The following is a 10,958-nucleotide window of genomic DNA, read 5'->3' as shown; positions in this document are numbered from 1 at the left end:
AACTGCGACAGAAAAATAGCCGGGCGTTGTGGCGGGCGCCTGTAGTCCCAGCTGCTCCGGAGGCTGAGGCAAGAGAATCGCGTAAGCCCAAGAGTTAGAGGTTGCTGTGAGCCGTGTGATGCCATGGCACTCTACCCGAGGGCGGTACAGTGAGACTCTGTCTCTACAAAAAAAAATAAATAATAAACTCTTCATCCCAGCCTTATAATCCACACTCCCTGGTCCATCATTCTCAAGATTCATTCTCAGATATGTTCTCCTTGTTCCTGCTAGAATATATCAGCCAAGTTCTGAAGCTCTTTTGCTAAGATCTGCCCCTAGCTTTTGGTCTAGAAACCTGAAAAGTAAGAAAGAGCAGATCACAAGGAGGGCGGGTATCATTGTGCAAGGTATAAGTCCTCATAAGGACTTTACAGGGTCTCCAGGTGATGCAGGGTTCCCTAGTAAAGAGGAAGGGGCCAATCTGTTGTCCTAGATAGTTAAGGTGAATCAGGGTATTTAAGTATTTGTATCAACTCAAATATCTCGGCTAGGACTCAGAGACCTGCTTCTCTCTCTGATCTCTAACAGAGGAGAATTGCTGAGACTGTAAATTAAGCCTCCTTTCTAACTCTTCTACTCTTAAAATCTTGAGTCTGATGTTAGTACTTGTGGTCCTCTGGCTGCAGGAGATGAAAGCCTCTTTAAATGCCTCCATGGAGGCTTTCTGGCTTTCATAGCATGCTTTGAGTTGATAGTTGGCTGGCTGACTCAAGCCTAGTATTTTCTTCCTTCTGGGTATTCTTTTTCTTTTTTGAAACAGTCTCACTCTGTTGCTCCAGGCTAGAGGGCTGTGGCATCAGCCTAGGTGACAGCAACCTCAAACTCCTGGGCTCAAGCGATCCTCCTGCCTCAACCTCTTGAATAGCTGAGACTACAGGCATGCACCACCACACCCGGCTAATTTTCTTTTTTTTTTCTATTTTTAGTAGAGACAGTCTCACTCTTGCTCAGGCTGGTCTTGAACTCCTGAGCTCAAGTAATCCACCCACCTTAGCTTCCCAGAATGCTAGGATTACAGGCATGAATGACTGTGCTTGGCCTCTTTCTTCCTTTTTTTTTTTTTTTTTTAATTAGAGACAGAGTCTCACTTTGTCACCCTCAGTAGAATGCTGTGACATCACAGCTCACAGCAACCTCTAGCTCTTGGGCTTAGACGATACTGTTGTCTCAGCCTCCCAAGTAGCCCACCACAACGCTTGGCTATTTTGTTGTTGTTGTGGCAGTTTGGCCGGGGCTGGGTTCGAACCTGCCCTACTCACTGAGCCACAGGCGCCGCCCCCTCTTTTTTCCTTTTTTTTTTTAGAGACATGGTCTTGTTCTGTTGCCTATCACAGCTCACTGCAGCCTGGAACTCCTGGCCTCAAGCAATCTTCCTCCCTCAGACTCCCAAAGTGCTGGGATTATAGAAACAAGACTTGGCATCCAGCCCCTTCTGGGCTCAATCATTATGGTAACTGTTACCCTCATATGCTTCAGGTGACAGAGTTATTGCCTGAGCTAGTGCTTCTCTCACCTGTGGCCATCCGTCCTAATCTACCACAGGGGAGAGCCTTGGCGGTTGTGCTGGTATTGCCATGCCGTGAGTTATCCCACCCCACTGAACATCAGTAATGGCTCTGTCTTGCCATCTGGCTGGCAAATGATCTGATTCCAAAATCCCATCCTGATAGCTTGCGTCCTTGAACCACTTCTGATAACATTCTGTTTTAAGTTCCATCAAACACAGATCCTTAGACAAGGATTTGAGAGCAGGTGTTTTATTTCAAAAATGATCCCAAGCTACTCTAGTAGAGGAGTGGGAAAGTGAGACAGGAGCTGTAAGGAAACTGATGTGTAGGTTGATGTACAGGCCCATTAACGAGCAGTTACCACTGTGCCAACTAGGACCCCATCTCGGCTTCTGCCCAGGCAAGCGCTCATCAAGATTGTCTGCTCTAAGAGTAATGAAGTTTGGTGTTTATTCACTAACTCCTGCACTCATCATTTGAGGGCTGCCCCTGGGGACATTAACTTACTGGCACTTTCTTACTCCCCTTGGTCAGAATGAGCATGCCCTGTGGCCAGAGAAAGACCTTCCCTTTAGCCTGAGAGTCTTGTGTGCATGTGGAAAGAAGCCTTGTGGTGCACAAGAGTGATGAGTTCTATGAGGACATGAGGGTGGTGACACAGTGTCTGTCATACTCAGCTTCCTCAGAAATCTATGTTCTAGCTCCATGGGGCCGCCCGCCTGGGCTTCTAGCTTCTGCAACCCCAGCCTCTTCCCTGTGTTCTCCTAGTTGTAGGGATGGGAGCTGCCTCCTGGACCTCAGCAGAGCCTGGTATGTGGCATTCCTGTTAGTGCTGGTTTCCTTTTCCTTCTGTCTCTGTTCCATCTTCAACTTTATTCAGCAATCTGCTGACCAGAGCCATCCTGCCCCCATGCCGGATGGGCCATGCAGGGATGGGTGTCTGCCCTTCATTTCAAGAGAACTCTGATTTTGCTGTCTACACTTTGCAACTGACTTGAACCTTTGTGGGTATAGACTTTAGAAAACCTGGTACACCTTCCGCTCTATTGATATGAACTTCCCTGTGGCTCAAACCAGGCAGTTCTAGACCTCAGGGACTTTGCTTGTGACAGTCCTTTGCCCTGGAACCTTGTTGCTTTTCTTCTTTCTTCCTATAGTAACAAACTCCCACTTCTTTCTCAAGACCTACCTGAAACCTCCCCTCTCCTTTCCCTGACTTCTCTAAACAGAACAGTAGCTTCCTTTATGGAAGTTAATAGGTGTACATCCATGAATTATGGCTTGTATCCCAACTCTGTTTTTCAGTCTGCTTTTTCCTTGCTCAGATTATGACCTCCTTGGAGGACTCATTCATCCCTGTGTATCTTCATTCATTCATTCAACAAATCTTTTTTGAATGCTTGCCTATCCCAGGCGTGGGAGCCGCTCAGTCAATGTCTGTTGAAGGGATGAATGAATGGGTGAGAGGCTGCTACCCCATGGATGCTGTATTGCTAGGTTACAAACTCTAGTGGTGAGCAGAGAGGAGGGGGTGTGACTGCTGTTGGGTGAGATGAGAGTAAGTGTCTACACACTTTCCTGCAGGATCAGGGAAACTTTGTGGGTGGAACTTCCACACTTCAGAACTAACAGTGTGGCAGGGGTAAGTTTGGGGCTTCTGACACTGATTTTCATTGAGCGTGGGGAGGAAGTGGGAGGAAGGACAGTAGGAAGGAGTTGTGTTATAATCTTTCCAGTATGCAAGAATAATTTGAAAAATCCTAATTTACCATAGGTGAGAGGTTGAGAGAGAATATCTTTTTCTCATCTTATCAAATTTAAAAGTCACTGAATTAGGTTAGGCATGGTGGCTCACACCATAATCCTAGCGCTCTGGGAGTTTAAGACCAGCCTGAACAAGAGTGGGACCCTATTTCTACTGAAATAGAAATATTATCCAGGCCTGGTGGTGTGCACCTGTAGTCCCAGCTCACTGGGAGGCTGAGGTGGGAAGATCACTTGAGCCCAGGAATTTGAGGTTGCAGTGAGCCAGAATGACACCACCGCACTCTAGCTTGGGTGACGGAGCAAGACTTTCTCCAACCAAACTAAAAATGTCACTGAATTAAAAGCTTTCTAAATAAGAATACTGGGCTTGGGCGGTGCCTGTGTCTCAGTGGGTAGAGTGCCGGCCCCATATACTGAGGGTGGTGGGTTCAAACCCAGCCCTGGGCCAAACTGCAACAAAAACTAGCCGGGCATTGTGTGTGTGTGTGGGGGCACCTGTAGTCCCAGCTGCTCGGGAGGCTGAGGCAAGAGAATCGCCTAGGCCCAAGAACTAGGTTGCTGTGAGCTGTGTGACGCCATGGCACTCTATGGAGGGTGACAGAGTGAAACTCTGTCTCTAAAAAAAAAAAAAAAAAATACTGGGCTGGGCATCTGTAGCACAGTGATTATGGTGCCAGCCACATACACCAAGGTTGGTGAGTTCAAATCCATCCCAGGGCAGCAATGACAACTGCAACAAAAAATAGTCAGGCATTGTGGTGAGCACCTGTAGTCTCAGCTACTGAGAGGCTGAGGCAAGAGAATCACTTAAGCCCAGGAGTTTGAGGTTGCTGTGAGCTGTGACACCACAGCACTCTACTGAGGGTGACATAGTGAAACTCTGTCTCAAACAGCAACAGCAACAAAAATCCTGAAGGGGCAGGTTCACCATTAGATCAGCAGTCCCCAACTTTTTTGGCACCAGGAACCAGTTTTATGGAAGACAGTTTTGCCCAGGTAGTGTGGAGGGGATGATTTGGGGATGATTCAAGTACTTTACATTTATTGTGCTCTATATCTCTATTATCATTACATGTAACATATAATGAAATAATTATACAACTCGCCATAATGCAGAATCAGTGGGAGGCCGGAGCTTATTTTCCTGAACCTAGATGGATTTGTTCGTTTATTTTTTTTTTAATTTTTTTAATAGTTCAAACTTTATTCACAAATAAGACTCCATAAAGTTAAAAAGCAGGAGCAGTTTTTTTTTGTTTTTTTTTTTTTGAGACAGAGCCTCAAGCTGTTGCCCTGGGTAGAGTGCTGTAGCATCACAGCTCACAGCAACCTCCAACTCCTGGGCTTAAGCAATTCTCCTGCCTCTGCCTCACAAGTAGCTGGGACTACAGGCACCCGCCACAACACCCGCTATTCCTTGGTTGCAAGCATCATTGGTGTTTGGCAGGCCTGGGATGGATTCAAACCCGCCAGCTCAGGTGTATGTGGCTGGCACCTTAGCCGCTTGAGCCACAGGCGCCGAGCTGCAGCTCCAGTTTTTAAAAGGACATATGTTCATTTGTTTTTTTTTTTTTTTTTTTTTGTAGAGACAGAGTCTCACTGTACCGCCCTCGGGTAGAGTGCTGTGGCGTCACACGGCTCACAGCAACCTCTAACTCTTGGGCTTACGCGATTCTCTTGCCTCAGCCTCCCGAGCAGCTGGGACTACAGGCGCCCGCCACAACGCCCGGCTATTTTTTGGTTGCAGTTTGGCCGGGGCTGGGTTTGAACCCGCCACCCTCGGCATATGGGGCTGGCGCCCTACTCACTGAACCACAGGCGCCGCCCTGTTCATTTGTTTTTATAATTTATTTTTTAAAGACAGTTTTTTTTAATTGTTTTTTATTAAATCATAACTTTGTACATTGATTCATTTATGGGGTTCAGGGTACTGCTTCGATATGCAATGTGAAATGCTTACACTGAACTAAATAACACATCCATCACAATTATACTAAAAATATGGAACGCTTCAAGAATTTGCGTGTCATCCTTGCGCAGGGGCCATGCTAATCTTCACTGTATCGTTCCAATTTTAGTATATGTGCTGCCGAAGTGAGCACTTTAAAGACAGTTTTAAGCTGTCACCATGGATTGAGTGCTGTAGCATCATAGCTCACAGCATCCTTCAATTCTTGGCTCAAGCGATCCTCTTGCCTCAGTTTTTCTACTTTTAGTAGAGACAGGGTCTCACTTTGCTCATGCTAGTCTCAAACTTGTGAGCTAAAGCTATCCACCAACCTCGGCCTCCCAGAGTGCTAGGATTACAGGCATGAACTACCACACCCAGCCTGTTTTGTTTTGTTTTGTTTTTGAGACAGAGTCTCACTCAGTCACCCTAGGGTTGAGTGCCATGGCATCATAGATCACAGCAACCTCAAAATCTTGGGCTCAAGTGATTCTCTTGTCTCTTGCCTCAGCCTCCCGAGTAGCTGGGATTACAGGCACCTGCCACAATACCCGGCTATTTTTTCTTTTAGAGACCAGTCTTGCTCAGGCTTGTCTCAAACTCCTGAGCTCAAGCAATCTGCCTACCTCAACCTCCCAGAGAGCTGGGATTACAGGCATGAGCCACTGCACCCAGCCTCTGAAACTAGATGGTTTTGATATGAGTCTGCAAGCAATTGATTTATTTCGGTCTCAGTCAAATCTATTTATGAATGATAATCTGTGTTTACAGTGCTCCCCAGCGCTGGCATCACCACCTCAGCTCCTTCTCAGATCATCAGGCATTAGAGCCTCATAAGGAGCAGCAACCCAGATCCCTCCAGTCCAGGCCGGTTTCAATTTACAGTAGGATTTGAGCTCCTATGAAACCTAATGCTGGCTCGGCGCCTGTGGCTCAAGCGGCTAAGGCGCCAGCCATATACACCTGAGCTGGGAGGTTCAAATGCAGCCTGGGCCAGCCAAACAACAATGACGGCTGCAACCAAAAAATAGCTGGGCATTGTGGTGGGTGCCTGTAGTCCCAGCTACTTGGGAGGTGGAGGCAGGAGAATCGCTTCAGCCCAGGAGTTGGAGATTGCTGTGAGCTGTGATGCTACAGCACTCTACCCGGGGTGAGAGCTTGAGGCTCTGTCTCAAAACAAAAAGAAAGAAAGAAACATAATGCTGTCACTGCTGCTCTGACTGGAGGCAGGGCTCAGGTGGTGATGTGATGGATGGGGAATGGTTGTAAATATAGAAAAAGCTTCTGGTGGCACCTGTAGCTCAGTAGGCAGGGCACGGGCCACATACACCAAGGATGGCAGATTTGAACCCAGCCTGGGCCAGCTAAACAACTGCAACAAAAAAATAGCTGGGCGTTGTGGCAGGTGCCTGTAGTCCCAACTACTTGGGAGGCTGAGGCAAGAGAATCACTTAAGCCCAAGAGTTGAAGGTTGCTGTGAACTGTGACGTCACAGCACTCTACCAAGGGTGACATACTGAGACTGTCTCAAAAAAATAAAAATAAAAAAAGAAAGAAGAAGATTCCTTTGCTGATCACCTCCTGCTGTGCAGCCTGGTTCTTAACAGATCAGTACTGATCCATGGCCTGGAGGTTGGGGACCGTATCATTAGACTACACATAGATGCCTGCCAGGTCCAGGCACAAAATAAGTAACAGGCGCTTATTGGAGCAGAATATGGCTCATGTCTGGTGGGAGCCACTGCTACTTAGCACAGAGAGAAGGTCTCCCAAGGAATTATGGGCCCTGAGTTGCGAGATCTTCCAATTTTTCAGTAGAAGCCACAGGTTCTTCCAAAAGGTTCCAGGTTTTTTGTTTTTTTGTTTTTGAATCAGAGTCTCAAGCTTTCATCCTGAGTAGAGTGCCATGGCGTCATAGCTCATAGCAACCTCCAGCTCTTGGGCTCAAGCAATCCTCTTGCCTCAGTTTTTCTATTTTTAGTAGAGACAGGGTCTTGCTTTTGCTCAGGCTGGTCTTGAACTCGTGAGCTCAAGCTATCTGCCCTCCTTGGCCTCCCAGAGTGCTAGGATTAGAGCTGTGAGCCACCTCACCTGGCCTACAAGTCCAGGTTTTAAGTGAAATCTACCGATTTGTTAATGTTGAAAAGCAAATCAAAGTTTCGCAAAGCCAGGAGTTTCCAGACTCTGGTCTTCCAGCTTTGCCCCAGCCCAGCCTTCCTCAGTGTGTTCCCAGCAGCAAACACGGCTCCTGGCAGCTTCCAAGGTGCCCCCCCCAAGGTTGCGGTGCCTCCCTTGACTCTGTTCCTCCCTGCTTGATCTGCTGGTTTCTGTATCCAGATCTGATATCTGCCCCCACCCCGAGTTGTGAGCATCTTGAGGACAGTAACAGTTGGGTGCATTTTCTGCCTTGGGCACAAAAAGGAACAATAAATGTTCTCAGTGAAACCTGTGGGGTAACGTTGGAAGAGGAGGGTTACAGTGTGTCCAGGGGGAGAGGTTGTGTTGAATGGCCTTCCTATTCCCTCCTGACACTGGAACTTGTGTCTAGTTCTGCTATCTAAGTTGTGTGACCTTGGGCCAGTGGCATCAGCAGGGGAGGGCTTTGTACAGCAAGCTACGAAAGATCACTCCTAAGCACTCCCAACTGCTGACTCTCCATGGATGTCCCATACCCTTCCTCATCCTTCTCTGGTCCTTCTCTCTGATGGTCTCTCTGCATTTGTAACATAAGCAGGGAGGAAGAAGTAAGAGAAAGAAGTGGACCTAGAAAGGGAAATTGTGAATCTCAACAGCCACTGAATGGCAACATCAATGTGCTTTTTTGGTGGATGGGAATTCAATAGTACAGAATTTACAAAACACCAAATTATAACCCCAAACCCCTGCCATTGAAGCCAGCTTAGGTAGATGGGAGTCAAGAGACTAAACTGCTTTTTGGTTGCCTTGGCAACTAAATTTGTTAGTGATAAAACAACAGAGAGAAAGCTTCAACCTACAACCTGGTCGCAGGTCTATCTAGTAAAAACTTGAAGTCCTGGGTGTTGGAGGAAGAGCCCTCGGGGAAGGAACTGAGTGACTTCCTTCAATAAAAGGACAATGGCTTGGCTTGGCGTCCGTAGCTCAGTGGCTGATGGGTTCGAACCTGGCCCCGGGTCTGCTAAACAACAATGACAACTGTAACAAAAACATAGCCGGGCATTGTGGCAGGCGCCTATAGTTCCAGCTACTTGGGAGGCTGAGGCAAGAGTATCGCTGAGCCCAAGAGTTTGAGGTTGCTGTGAGCTATGACGCTACAGCACTCTACTGAGAGTGACATAGTGAGACTCTGTCTCAAAAAAAGAAAAAAAGAAAAGGACAGTGGGGGAGACCAGTGACCATCAATTCACCAGGACAGCCAAGAAATAATCCCACTCGACTGAAAGGGGCCCTCCTCAGAGGGGTAGGTCAGCCCAAGGTGCTGGGGACCAGTGCCTGTACCTGGGTGAACCCATTCAGGTGCATGGGGAAGAGCTGGGCCTTCCTTACCCCAAAAGCAAGTCATATCACCTGGTGGGCTCACTGTGTCACAGTGATCAGGACACCCATTCTTTTGTGTTTTGTTTGTTTTTTCTGTTTTCTTCCTCAGAATTCTCCCTTCTGTTATACACACTGGAATGTTTTCATCTTTTCATCTCATAGCTTTCATCACTGGCCTATATTTAATTTAATTTAATTTCACTTACTTAGATTATTAAGCTCTCACCCTGAGTAGAGTGCTGTGGCATCACAGCTCACAGCAACCTCCTGCTCTTGGGCTTAAGCAATTCTCTTGCCTCAGCCTCCCAAGTAGCTGGGAGGTTATTTTTTGGTTGTAGTTGTCATTGTTGTTTGGCAGGCCTGGGCTGGATTTGAACCTGCCAACTCTGGTGTATGTGACTGGAGCCTTAGCCGCTTCAGCTACAGGCACCTAGCCTATTTTATATTTTGAGATAGTGTCTCACTCTGTTGCCCCAGGCTAGAGTGCCTAGCTCACAACCTAAAACTCCTGGGTTTAAGGGATCCTCCTGCTTAGCCTTCTGAGTAGCTAGGAGGTGCCTGCCACAACACCCAGTTAGTTTTCCATTTTTTTCTTTTTTTTTTTTTTAGTAGAGACAGAGTCTCACTCTTGCTCAGGCTGGCCTTAATTCCTGAGCTCAAGCAGTCCACCTGCCTGAGCTTCCCGGAGTGCTAGTATTACAGGCATGAACAACCACACCAACCTGCCTACTTTCTAATTAAAACAAGATCCTGGGCAATCTGTCCATAATTACAACAAATTCATCCAATACAATCTTTTTCTTTTTTTTTTTTTTTTGTAGTACTGGGCTTCATCATCTCCCTAATTATCATTTTGATGCCTATCCATGGAGTTGAAAAACTTTAATCTCCACTATGGTAAACTCCTTACAGAGACATCCCTGCCCATGTGTGACATTAATTCTGCTGTTCTTAGGATAAGGTAAAAAGATTCTGCCCAGTCTGAATTCTGACATTGGTTGTATGTGGGTGAATGCAATCAATTAAGGCTCTGCTATTCCAAAGGGATGCCGTTTGGATGAGCCATTCATTTTACGTAGTGGACCCAGAAATTCTTCCCTAAATGTTCTGGGCCCCAAATTGGAGCATTATGCAGTAGCTGTTATAATTTCTTTTTTTTTTTTTTTTTTTTTGTAGAGACAGAGTCTCACTTTATGGCCCTCGGTAGAGTGCCATGGCATCACACAGCTCACAGCAACCTCCCAGCTCCTGGGCTTAAGCGATTCTCTTGCCTCAGCCTCCAGAGTAGCCAGGACCACAGGTGCCCGCCACAACACCCAGCTATTTTTTTGTTGCAGTTTGGCTGGGGCCGGGTTTGAACCCGCCACCCTCGGTATATGGGGCTGGCGCCCTACTGCCTGAGCCACGGTGCCGTCCATTAGGTTTTTTTTTTTCATTTTAAAACTAAATACAGGGTGCTCGCTTCGGCAGCACATATACTAAAATTGGAACGATACAGAGAAGATTAGCATGGCCCCTGCGCAAGGATGACACGCAAATTCGTGAAGCGTTCCATATTTAAAAAAAAAAAAAAAAAAAAAAAAACTAAATACAGGGCGGCGCCTGTGGCTCAAGGAGTAGGGCGCAGGTCCCATATGCCGGAGGTGGAGGGTTCAAACCCAGCCCCGGCCAAAAAAAAAAAAACAACTAAATACACATACAACTGTTAAATTTGTGTGATTTCCTTTATAATTATTAAGCAATCCTCTTGCCTCGGTCTCCCAAATACCTGAGACTATAGGCACACGGCATGGTGTGTGGCTAATTTTTCCATTTTATTTTTAATTTCTTAGTATTGTTTTATTTGCATTGATAATGTAGTATCATCCAAATAAAAATACTTTCTCATTTAAATACATTTAGTATTTAATTAAAAAAAGCCTCAACCATTTATAAAACTTAAACCATTCTTAAAATGAATAGTAGCTTATTACTAATCTAAGTTAATATTGGTTGCTCTTGGAAAATGTTTCCATTTGTAGTAAAGACGGGGTCTTGCTCTTGTTCAGGCTGGTCTTGAACTCCTGAGCTCAAGCAATCCTCTTGCCTTGGCCTCCCAGAGTGCTAGAATTACAAGTTTAGTTTTTTTGTTTTTTTGTAGAGACAGAGTCTCACTGTACCGCCCTTGGTAGAGTGCC

At 46.4% G+C, this 10,958-nt stretch overlaps 2 non-coding genes across 2 annotated transcripts; one reads left to right on the top strand and one right to left on the bottom strand.

Moving 5' to 3' along the window:
* Nucleotides 1-5,312: 5,312 nt before the first annotated feature.
* Nucleotides 5,313-5,419, bottom strand: LOC128582686 (U6 spliceosomal RNA). The gene has a single exon (XR_008379133.1). It is a non-coding gene; the product is annotated as a U6 spliceosomal RNA (small nuclear RNA).
* A 4,816-nt stretch (nucleotides 5,420-10,235) lies between these two features.
* LOC128582673 (U6 spliceosomal RNA) lies at nucleotides 10,236-10,342 on the top strand. The gene has a single exon (XR_008379120.1). It is a non-coding gene; the product is annotated as a U6 spliceosomal RNA (small nuclear RNA).
* The last annotated feature ends 616 nt before the right edge of the window (nucleotides 10,343-10,958 follow it).

This window comes from Nycticebus coucang, chromosome 3 (assembly GCF_027406575.1).
Source record: "Nycticebus coucang isolate mNycCou1 chromosome 3, mNycCou1.pri, whole genome shotgun sequence".
NCBI classification, from domain to species: domain Eukaryota; kingdom Metazoa; phylum Chordata; class Mammalia; order Primates; family Lorisidae; genus Nycticebus; species Nycticebus coucang.
Note: the sequence above shows the minus strand (reverse complement) of the source record. Positions and strands in the feature narration are given on the sequence as shown.